This window comes from Papaver somniferum, chromosome 1 (assembly GCF_003573695.1).
Source record: "Papaver somniferum cultivar HN1 chromosome 1, ASM357369v1, whole genome shotgun sequence".
Taxonomy (NCBI): Eukaryota; Viridiplantae; Streptophyta; class Magnoliopsida; order Ranunculales; family Papaveraceae; genus Papaver; species Papaver somniferum.
In genome coordinates, this window is record NC_039358.1 from 112,535,483 (window position 1) to 112,547,332 (window position 11,850).

Sequence of the window (11,850 nt, forward strand, 5' to 3'; positions counted from 1 at the left end):
AAATCAACTAAGAGATGTTAACATATAGTGTATCTTGAGATTACTTCTATATCGACTGTGTAAGAGTCATTCTTATTTTTTAAATTCAACAGCATTCGAATCTTCAATATTTGTTGATTGATGTAAATTCTATCTGCAGGGACTAATTAAAGAAAGAAAAGTTGAAGAAATTGTTGAAAATCAATTAGATTCAATCAAAATTGGGGGAAAAGGTAAATTTCTGCTTAGTTTTTGATTTACAACTTTGTTTTTGATTTCAAACAATTTCTTTGCAAAATCCTGTTAAAAAGTTGATTATTTTGTAGCACTGTATTAGAAGTGATAGACATTAGAAAAAACCATCCATTGTTGGGTTCAAGAGTTATGGTTATATGCTTTGTGGGTGATTTGGTTTGTTTTATACCTTATAATTGAATGTTTTGGATTCTTGTTTAGGGATAATTGGCGTACAGTAGTATCCTTACAGTGCTGAAGTTTGGCAAATAATGAAAATTATGAAATTTAAGCTTTTTACAATTTAAAAGAGCAAATTTCTAGCTTACGCGGTTAGGTTCCTATTCTTGCTGGGTTTCTGCTTGTTGTGCATCTGACAGTGCAAAAACTACTTTTTAAGCTCTGAAAAAAATTAAAAGCACTATATCTTGAAACTGAAAGTGTTGTTTGTCATTTGTCTAGTTTATGGAATAAAAATGAAACTTTAGTTCCTTAATTTTTTGTATTACCTTAGTGAATATATTTTGTTACTCTTCAAACTGAAAATGATTTACCCGTTCTATTGACATCCTTGCTTATGTATATTGTTCATTTTATGCAGCCGTGTTTGTGGAAACCCTCAAGCTATTATCAGGAAGTATGGTCTCATGTGTTGCAGACAGTGCTTCCGCAGTAACGCTAAGGAAATTGGTTTCATCAAGGTAAATTTAGTTTACAATCGTTCATTTTATTATGAACTGGTTTTACATGATTTGGATGTTCTCATTAAAAGTTAGACCAAGCTCGGATTATAATTTTTTGATTAGATTGTCCACAATCCTTGATTTATCACTAAAGGAATATCAGCAAGATGTCCCAAGTTAGTCTGTTGATGCTGATTGGATTTTATTTTTTTTGAACTGGATTGGACAACTTTGCACAAGAGCAGTCAGTCAATTGCGCTTAACTGAAAAGAATAACAAAGGTGGTTCTTTCTCGACTCAATTATACTTCTGTTACTGTTGTAGTTTATTTCTCCTTGTCATTGTTCAATCATACTTCATGAACATTATTAGATTTGATGTGAGTACATTGGCAGGGGATGGTCCAAGTAGCAATGTGTCACTAGTTGCCAACTGAAAAATTAGATTTGGTTGATCGCAGTTTATGTCGACAGCTTAGGAACTTAGGATTGAACTGTTACCATTCAATTTGAAATCTTCTCTATCGTTTACTACAACACTCCTAAAACTGAGAGGGAACAAGCTAAAATACTTTGGCCATGGGCCTCTTGTAATGAAAAACTTGGCAGAGTGAAGAGAACCCCTGCCAAGAAGAAATAAAAGGCCTCTTTCTTTATTGTTCGTTGCTGGCCTACGTTCGGTTTAGGCTTGGGTCTAGTACATCAGATTGTGATTTTTTTGTGTTTGGGTTTACTTTTGTCTAATCTCTTATTTACGCTTTGATTTATTGCTATGTAGTTATGATACAATTTTCGCATGCTAGTGTTTGTGAATATATTTTTCGACGTGTCAATTTAAAACCTTTGGGTAGTTTGCTTATGAGATCTCTAGATTTTTTGACAATAATGTATCGTTTATGGCACCATATCAAGTATTATTTGATTATTAACGATAGGTAGGTACCTTTGTAATTGTAACTTCACTATGGAACACTGGCATGGTCATCACCTGTCAGATTTTTCTATATAGACTCATGGATATGCGAAATGACACTGTTGACTCTAGCCACCGACCGCGCAGATCACTGTTAACTCTAATTTACCAAACACACTGACCCTAGAGCTGCTACAATTTATTCTCGCGAAATCTCCCAACTCCAGAACACCAGTATTTAATCAATACCAGAACTAGTGCCACTTTCTAAATTTCAGCCAATATGCATCTGTTATTGCCATGCTTGTCCATATAGATTTTTTATGTTTCAAATTGTGCTGAATTTATTGTTAATTTCGGGACTTGTATGCCTAAATTCTTAAGTCAGGGGATAACAACTGTTTTGAAAAGAATAATAATTATTAGTTATTGCTAGGCTTGTATTTCTGAATTGATTTATCAATTTCTGCATTAATTGAAGTGCAGATGATGTAATTGATCTACTGGTTATCTTTGCGTTTCAGAATGGATAAATCCTGGATGAGTACTGATAGAACGAAAAAACGCTATAGAGAAGGAGTCGCGGCGTTTCTGCGGTATGCTGTCAACCATGTCAAGGAGGAGGGTGATACATTTGATGAATTTCTTATGCTATGTCCATGTACGGATTGTTTAAATCTTTGTGAATGCTCAGTTGGCGACGTAGAAGATCATTTATTCTTAAATGGAATCGATCAAACGTATACTACTTGGACTAAGCATGGGGAAAAGGATGAGGCAATTAGTAGTAGGCCAGTTAACGTCAACAATAGTATGCACGCTAAATTTGAAGATTTTGGAATGGGAATTCCCACTGATGCTGCAGACGAAGATTTTGGAATGGGAACTCCCACTGATGCTCCAGACACTATAGATATGATGCAAGCTGCATAAGAGTTCGCAGATGACCCTATAAAGTTTAAAAAGTTACTTGAAGATGCTGAAAAGCCCTTATACGAAGGATGTCCCAACTTCACAAAGTTGTCTGCAATTGTGTAGCTGTTCAAGTTGAAGAGTAAGCACGGTGCATCAGACATGTTTTTTAATGAACTATTACCCTTGTTGAAGGACATGCTTCCCAAAGAAGGTAATTTAATGGCGAGGAGTACATATCAGGCCAAGAAAATATTGAAAGCAATGGGTTCAGGGTATACCAAGATACATACATGTATCAATAACTACATTCTTTATCGGGACAAGTACAAGGATGAAAAAGTGTGCCCTACTTGTAAAGCACCCATATGGTAAAGTCTACGAGAACATTCCAGCAAAGGTATTGTGGTACTTAGACATCATCTCAAGATTTCAGAGGCTGTTTCATTCGAAGCCCACAAGAGAAGATTTGATATGGCATGATACCACTAGAAACAAAGACAGTGTTTTACGTCATCCGGCAGACTCACATGTTTGGAGAGAGAACAATTTCCCAGAAATTAAAGGTGATCCAAGAAATCTGCGATTTAGCTGTTTCGGCTGATGGAGTGGATGTAAATAAAGGCACCAAACATCACAGTGTATGGCCAGTTTTGGTTGTGATTTACAACCTTCCACCGTCGTTGTGTATGAAGATAAAGTTCATCATGTTGTCGTTACATATAGACGGTGTGTCTGGAAACAACATCGATGTCCTTTTGGAACCTGTGGTTGGTGTAATTTTACTTGCTCCTGTTTATAAATAAGTTGTTGTATTGTGACAAGTTTAAAAAACAAGTTTTCAGTCGATATATTTGTACCAAACCACTTACACTGACAGTTATGTCAAACTCAGAAGAATTGTTTGAAAAAGTCGCATCAACTCCTTCATTTGTATCAAACATACCTCCAATATAACTTGGTCATGTTACAGAAGTACCTACTCTGAGAGTACCATTCGAATACAGTTTTTACATGAAAAGATGGTGTCACGGTTTCTGACCTTGACAATTTTTTGTTGAACATGCACACCTGACCCTAGTCGAGATTCAAAAAAACCCAGATTCAACAAAACCCAAACACGACGGATGTTTGTCTCTGTCACAAGATATGAACCCAACCCTTCGGACACATAAACAAATCAAAGTGGCTTAATCAGATTCCTTTCCGTCACGAGTTAATAGGCGTGTCTAAAGCCAACCTTTAAACTCGCCACATACATAATTGCTTAATGTGACCATATTCTCACCTATGGCTACAGGTGATGATGGGTTTAGACTTAAACCCATGACCAAAAGGTGTTTATGGATACAGTTGAAGGGTTTATGTTTAAACCCGTGACCAAAATGGTGTACGATGGCTACATGGTAACACAAAACGTGGTTATAGTTATACCTATGACGAATAGCCACGCAAATAATCCGAAATGTGGCTAGGCTAAAAACGAAAAAACGTGGCCTATGCGAAGGTTTGTACTAGTATTTGTTAGAGCATTGCTCGGTCGAACTCGTAAGCGTTGTTATCTCAAGCTTGTTTGTCAAGTTTAGTTGATCAAAACTATATACTTGATTTCTCGTGTACTTATAGCTATCTCGGACTAGGATATAATGTGTACGTAGTTGATTTTTATACTTCACAATGCTCATAATTGAAGACGAAGATCTACCGAAGAACTTGGAGGAACTTCATCAATAAAACGTATCTGGAGACTAAAACTTATCTATCACTCAGAAGTCTATTCTATTCTATTCTATATCCTGAGAGACAAAAGTCGTATAGCCATATTATGTCTTTCATTATACACATTTGATATTTCGAACTGAGTTTATCACGCTTATCTATTTCTCAAAATATGTGTTGGAAGCTTTTAGCTTTAGCTAAGTTCATCGTATTCTTGACGAGTTTAGTTAGAAATAATTTATTTGTTGGAAACTAAGTAATAATTCAAAAGATTAACATGTGAAAATTACCTTAAATTTCTTACATGATTTTTGTGAGACGGTCATTTGATGTCATCTCGGGAAATTTCGTAGTGATCATTCGATCACTTAAAAATTAATTGAAAGCTAATAGTATGTGTAATATTACTATTGTCGTCTTGGAAGGATGTTTCATGATTAAAATGTTCATGTATGATATTCATACTTATGAACTAAAACATTTATAATATAATAATACAATCTTTGCAAACCGTTGCTAAAATTTTCATGAATTGGATTAAGTACTTTGAACAATCATAAATCAAACCGATTCCGAGTCAATTGGTTCATAAATATTTCTATGAAATGATGAAAAATTGAACAACTCTATCGAATCACAATTAAATTCATTTGATTATCATTCATTCATGATTGATTCATATTTGATCTAAATGTGTTAGATGAATTTTCCTAAACAAGAAGTGTTCATATGGCTAACTTCGGTTGACTATTGTTTAGCCAACATGGTATACATGTCTGGGTACGGTTCATCCATATCTAAATGAAGGTATATTTCATTTTTGTGTAACAATCTAAGTCCATCTAACGGTGCTTTATTTCTGAGATGACTTAGCTTGAATCTTAAATTAAGGTTTCATCTAACGGTGGGCATTGTTTTCTTTGTTACTAAGCTATCTTAGCTTTGATTATAAGCAACCCTAATTTGAAAGAATATATAAGGAGAACTATATTACTTGGGAAAACTAATACCCACACTTATGTGTGTTCCTAGTTGCGCACTAGAGTCGATGCTCCTTTAGCCTAGGTTTTTCTAAAATCATTAGGTTAACGATTTAAAGACTTCATTAGGATTCTGAATCCATATCTAAATATATTCTTTGTAGTTGTGTATTCTGATCTTACTTGTTTTATCGTATTGAGTACTATTTTCTCTAAGATTTGCTCGAGTTTATCTCCGATAGGTAAAATATAAAAAATAGTCACAAAGTCCTTCGTCTCAAACTTTGTGATTCCACAATATATAACTTTTTCTGTTAATCAGTTGGGTTATTGTGAGGTGACTAATATTCTAGGCTGCTCTTCATGAGTATAAGACCGGATTATTAGTTGGTTCCTGTGTACCTTGATTTATGAAAAGACAGAACAAAATTTTATTGGTATTTCTGTGGCAGACAGATTTATCTATCAGAATAAACTTTTTTGTGGGAGACATATTTTTTTTATAAAGTATTCGACTTTGGGTCATAGCAACTCTTAGTTGTGGGTGAGATCAGCTAATGGAATCAAGTGCATCGAATCCGGCGTGGTTCTGGAGGCGTAAGGAACGCGACTGTACCTTAATCGGTGTGAGATTGGTTAGGGCTCAATTACATTCCAGTCCGAAGTTAATTTGTAGTAGGATAGAGTCTGTAGCGTCTTAATACAGTATGGCGTTCAATCTGGAATATGTCTCGGGGTTTTCTGCATTTGCGGTTTCCTCGTTAACAAAATTTCTGGTGTCTATGTTTTTTTTCCCGCATTATATTTTATATAATTGAAATATCACAGGTTGTGCATAGTTCAATCAATTGGGAAATCTGACCTTGTTTGTTGGATAGAAATTGATTAGCACTCGAACATTGATCTTTGGTACCGTTCAAGTTATTCTCTTGTTAATCAGTTCACGGATTCCATCCAGTTGTGTTACTAATTGATTTGAGAAAGATATATAACTCTTAGATATCTTTCCTTCATTGAGTCTGATTGTCTCATTGATCGTCTTGGAATTGTATTGGAGTTAGTTCATATAAATTACCGAAACAAATATTGGGTGTGGCTGTTAGACCCCCGCTTTTTCAATTGGTATCAGAGCAGGCAAAAACGCTAAGACCTCATAAGTATGTGTTTGTATCAATCTAAATATATAGACGAGTCTATCTGTAATAACGTACTAGTTCAGAAATTACCAGATGAGTTTCAAAGCTTGGATTCACCTGAGAGAATTGTCATATATATGTCAATATATAAACACTTTCTTGATGTAAAACCTATTGATGATTGGGAAACACGTCTAGAAGAACAGTTGGATGAACTTTTTGATGAAGGTGATTCTGATATTGATAGATATGTAGATGAGGAACTCTCAGAGTATGTTAAGCTATGTGATTCGTTGGAAAAGAAGAAAATGACAACTTCTCATGTCATACCTCTTATGACTCATCTTTCAAGAAAACAAGAAATTGAAAAGGATTTACAGAGGTATTTATGTTTCGAATCTCTCTTGTGAATCGATCCTCAAAGATTCTGAGAAAAACCTGAGTAGAAAGTGACTTGAATGTGATAGTGTTTATCAAAAATACTTCTTTTTTGAAGAGAAACTTGAAGAATCTGAAGCAAGGATTAACTCTCTACAAATCTGTTTCAAAGACAGAGAAAGTGTTTTTCTCTTTCTCGAGAAAAGCAACTTGAGGCTGATTTAACTGCTGCTCCTGATAAAATCAAGATGTTGGAAGAGCTTGAAAAAATTCAATACTAGTTCAAACAAATTAACCACAATGCTAGGAGCAAGTAAAAATCATCGTGATACATGAGTTTTGGGCTATAAGGGAATAAATGCTCCAAGTAGTAGCAAAGAGGTAAAATTTGTCAAGGATAGTGATTCTTTTGAATAAAAGGTTTCCACTGATGGAAAAAGTGAAATACCTTCACCGGAAGTTAAGGTTCGAAAGAGCAAAATATATTAACCTCCAAAACCAGCACACACGAATACGGGTAAGAACATTCCTTATATTTGTCATTATTGCGGAAACAAAGGTCACCTGGAAAGGAGATGTCATTTTCGCATAAGGAATGAAAAACTTCACGATATTCTTGTTTGGGTGTCAAAAGAAGTGATTAAACCTAGATCATATGTTAAGGCTAACACCCTTGATATTACGGGTTGTCAACGTCCAACCTTTGGGCAAAGGAATCAGTACTGTGATAAACCTAAATTTTCTTATAAACGTCGTACAAATCCTTTTCACAATCATAATGATTATCAAAGGGATAACTTTTTAAATACGGAGACGAGATCTCATGCTCCCAATTGGAGGAAGACTAACTTTCAAAAGAATAGTCAATCCAATTATCTTCCGAGAAATCTTGAAGAGAGTAACAGGAAGAAGGTCCCGGTTGTTCCTAAACACACTCAACAGTGGGTACCAAAGGAAACCAGTGATGCACTGAGTGTCAAAAGGAATGATCTCCCAGAAAATTCCATGACTATGGAGAAGGAAAAATCCATGATGTTGGAAGTTAAAAATTTCTTGGGAAAAATGAATTTGGATATGAAAGGTTCTAAAAGTGATCTCTTTCATGATAATTCAAAAGTGGAACAAAAGAATCGGTGGAAGAAGAAAGAAAATAAGCTAAAAACGATTGTGAAAAATGTTGCGGAAAAGTCGGTTTCTATCACATGTGGTAAGAAAGACATTGTTCACCTCAACACAACTTGATTGTTTTGAAAGTCCTCACCAAGAAATTTCATGTTATGTATACAGTAAGGGAAGCACAAGAATTGAGGCACACATATTATGTTGGTCAGATTTTTAGAGAGTGTAGCACTATGTAAAGGTTCAAAATCGAAAGATATCTTTACTTATGCACATCATTATATAAATCTTGCTCAATGTTTTAAAAATATAAGTGGGGGATTGTTGGAAATATATGAAAGATAATTTACTTTCATAAGTGGAGGATTTTGAGAGAGTCTAGCACTATGTAAGGTTCAAATTTGAAAGATATCTTTACTTATGCACATTAGTATATAAATCTTTCTCAATGTTTTAAAAATATAAGTGGGAAATTGTTGGAAATGTATGTTTTAAAAAAATGTATTTTCATTTATTTATTTTTATTAAAATTATTTTCAATAGTCTTAATGATCTTCATCAAAACACTTTCCTTTTTGTTATAAATTTCTTGATAGTTTCATGTTACAAGAGTAAATAATTCTTATTAAATCATATCAATATTTTCATTAAACTAAATTCAAACTCTTGAGTACACAAACATATTTTTTATTGGAAAACAATATGAGAACTTTTCTTTTAATGTTTTTGGAGTTTAAAAGAAAAATACGAATTTTTGTGAGAAAGAAAACTTAGTGTCTAATCATCACTTGTTTTCTAAAGTTTGATTTTGAGAAAGAATAGAAGTGTACAAGTATCATATACTCTCAAAGTGCAAGAGCGGTTGTGAAACAGATTTACTCGCCTGTTTTATCATGGGGACAACGCGACATTGAAGAACCGTTTGCACAAACTTGTCCAGAGCCGCGAAACATCTTAAAGAGAGCGACCTGGTCATGACTCATCAATACCATTTTTTTTTTGTTAAGTTTTATGATTGTTTTGCATACAATTTTCATCAATTGCTCCAACACCTCTTTATCAATAACTTTATTGTAATAGGTTTTACAGGCATAATAGAAGATATTCTGAGCTAATAACCCAACGAAGTTCACTAACACCAACAAGTCCACATAAACCAATACCAACAAAACCTTGATCAGGATATGCATACCGTAATTATGGAAGACAACAAACCCGTACACGATAAATTCGACAATCGAAACAACAATAAGGTAAAGGTTTTCAAGCACTAATGAAGTACCAAATTTTTTGTATTAGGATCTGATAATTAACTCTTCACAATGGCTGAAAAACCCCATACATTGGGCTCGAGAACAGAAACTACAAAGGTTAAATGCCATAATGTTGTTATGTATGCATAAAAAAATAAAAGACGATATGATAGGAGATTCCTACAATGCTGATAAAAGATTCCTTACTGGTATTGAATCCTACATGATAATCTATAGAATTTGAACCGAAGTATAAGGCGGTGTCATTGCCCATCGTGAGAGGTACACATAAAGAGATGTAACTAGAAGTTGTATAAAAACCCGAGAAATGTCAAAAAGGGCAGAGCAAAAGGAAATAGGTTGAGATATATAAATAGATGCCACAATGAAGGTGGTAAAGGAAGCAGAGAGAACATAGAAAGTATAGAAGAAAACAAGGCAAAGAAACTTTAGAGAGAGTAGGTGAGCACGATCGGCTTAACAAATGAGAGGGGAAAAAATTAGGCTTGAAAGTTTAAGATGAAAATATTTTTGTAACCATTTTACAAGATCATTTTGGTACAAATTAGAATCTTTGCTTTTTTTTCCGCACAACTTAATATAAATATATTTCGATCATATGATTTCATGTAAATTTTCGGTGTCATAGTTGAGTTTCATGCGGATTGCGTTATAACAAATTTAACACATTCGTGCATGTAAAATAAAATCCATATTTAAATAGTAATAATATTTACCTAGGTACATTTTTACGATGTTTGTGATTTTTATGATTCCTATGCATATATATACATTGTTTTTATGTATACAAAAAAGAAAGAATTATTTGTCCAAGGCAGACCTTCATATAAGAATATTTATTTTTGGTGCCTATGATATTCTTTTACGGAGGTTTTACTGTATTGCGAGTTCATTACTAAGGAGTGTACTGCGGACTAATACATTTATACGCACAGTCTTTATGTTCTAACAGTGATATATATACGCTTATTAGTTGATAGGTGTCATAAGCACCTTTATTACCCTGTACTTAGGTAATTATTCTTATCAAGAGTTCTTAATATTGAGTGTGTAATGATGTCACACTCGTATTTTTGCATGACGCATACTCTAGGATGGATCATTACATAAGATGAAGCTTCACCTTGGGCATATGTTGCGTATTCTGGGATGCATTATTGAAGCATCTTAAAAAATCTGTGATGCACACTTGGTGAAGTAATACATCTTGCTGTGAATTTCGCCATTTGGAAATTATGCTTACTTTGTAATGCATTGCTAGGATAAATACATATATCTAAATTGTGATGCACACTCCACAAAAGTGGAGCGTCAGCTGGGCAAATTTATGTTACATCATCATTATACTTGTCCCTTACCAAGAAATGCAACATTTATCTATGTTGCTTACTGAATAATAAAAACATAAATGGTGCTACAACATCATTATGCTTGTCGCAAACAGGGTGGTACTCGGTGGATATTCAACATTTACCAAATTTTCAAGTGTGTAAATGCAAATAAGCCTTATATAGGAAGAAGATGTTGGCTAAGAATTAAAATACATCATTTCGGTTGCATTCACAAGTAAGGTATTATCCAAGAACAAGATATGCATCAAATGCATCTACTTGGTTTTCGTATATCGAGAAAAGCAGGTAGATATCGAGGAAGGCGTGTTAGTTGAAGGTGCATTAAGCGAAGTTGCATCACTAAGCTACAAAAATTAATCGGTAAAGAATATTTAATGCGCAAAAACTATTATGTTGTCTTGCATAATCGAGAAAGTTTTATGATGTTTAGGTATTATAATTGTTGTGTTGCAAACCGAAAATGCATCATTTTGATGCATTTCGAAAAAAAGGTGAATGTTGCACCAATTTACGTGTCCCTCACAAGAGAATGCATGTTTGGTAACGAAGTGTCATGATAAGTTATGCACAGCCTTGTACATATCTTGCGTAAATCCCTTGGCATATATGGACTAGGATTTGCTTGCCTTTTTTCCGTGCAACACGAGTTATTTTTGGTTGCTAGTTCCGAAATTGATGAACTACATATGGCATGCGCTTGACCCCATCATAGTACATGTAAGGTAAATAGGCATCAGCAATGCTCCACACTTGTGGCCCAACACCTAATTGATCATCTAATCTAATAGGAGGATGATGAAATATTTTGATACCTCATACCATCTGACTGACGTGCGAGACAAGAGATGATTAGTACCATATACTTTATGAGTAAGTTGTATTTCATTAATTGGATTCTCATCATTCCTATCAAGTTATTTGATATTGGCGCCAATTGTTAATCGGGCGATGACCAGAAAAGGAAGCTAAAAAAATTACAAGTTAGGACGTTGTAGAGATGATGCAAGGAAAGAGTTGCATGATCCTAGTGGATGTACCCTATCACGAGCAAGATCGATGCATGCTTCCAGCTCATTGTCGAAGGCGTAGTGAAAACTTGAAAAATAGGCGTATGCACTAGTCCAAAGCATATTAAATGCTTGTAAATATGTGATGCACACCAAATGCATCAC

At 34.4% G+C, this 11,850-nt stretch overlaps 1 long non-coding RNA gene across 1 annotated transcript; it reads left to right on the forward strand.

Moving 5' to 3' along the window:
- Nucleotides 1–814: 814 nt before the first annotated feature.
- Nucleotides 815–2,593, forward strand: LOC113331978. Its single transcript, XR_003351247.1, has 3 exons — nt 815–914; nt 1,142–1,177; nt 2,333–2,593. It is a non-coding gene; the product is annotated as an uncharacterized LOC113331978 (long non-coding RNA).
- The last annotated feature ends 9,257 nt before the right edge of the window (nt 2,594–11,850 follow it).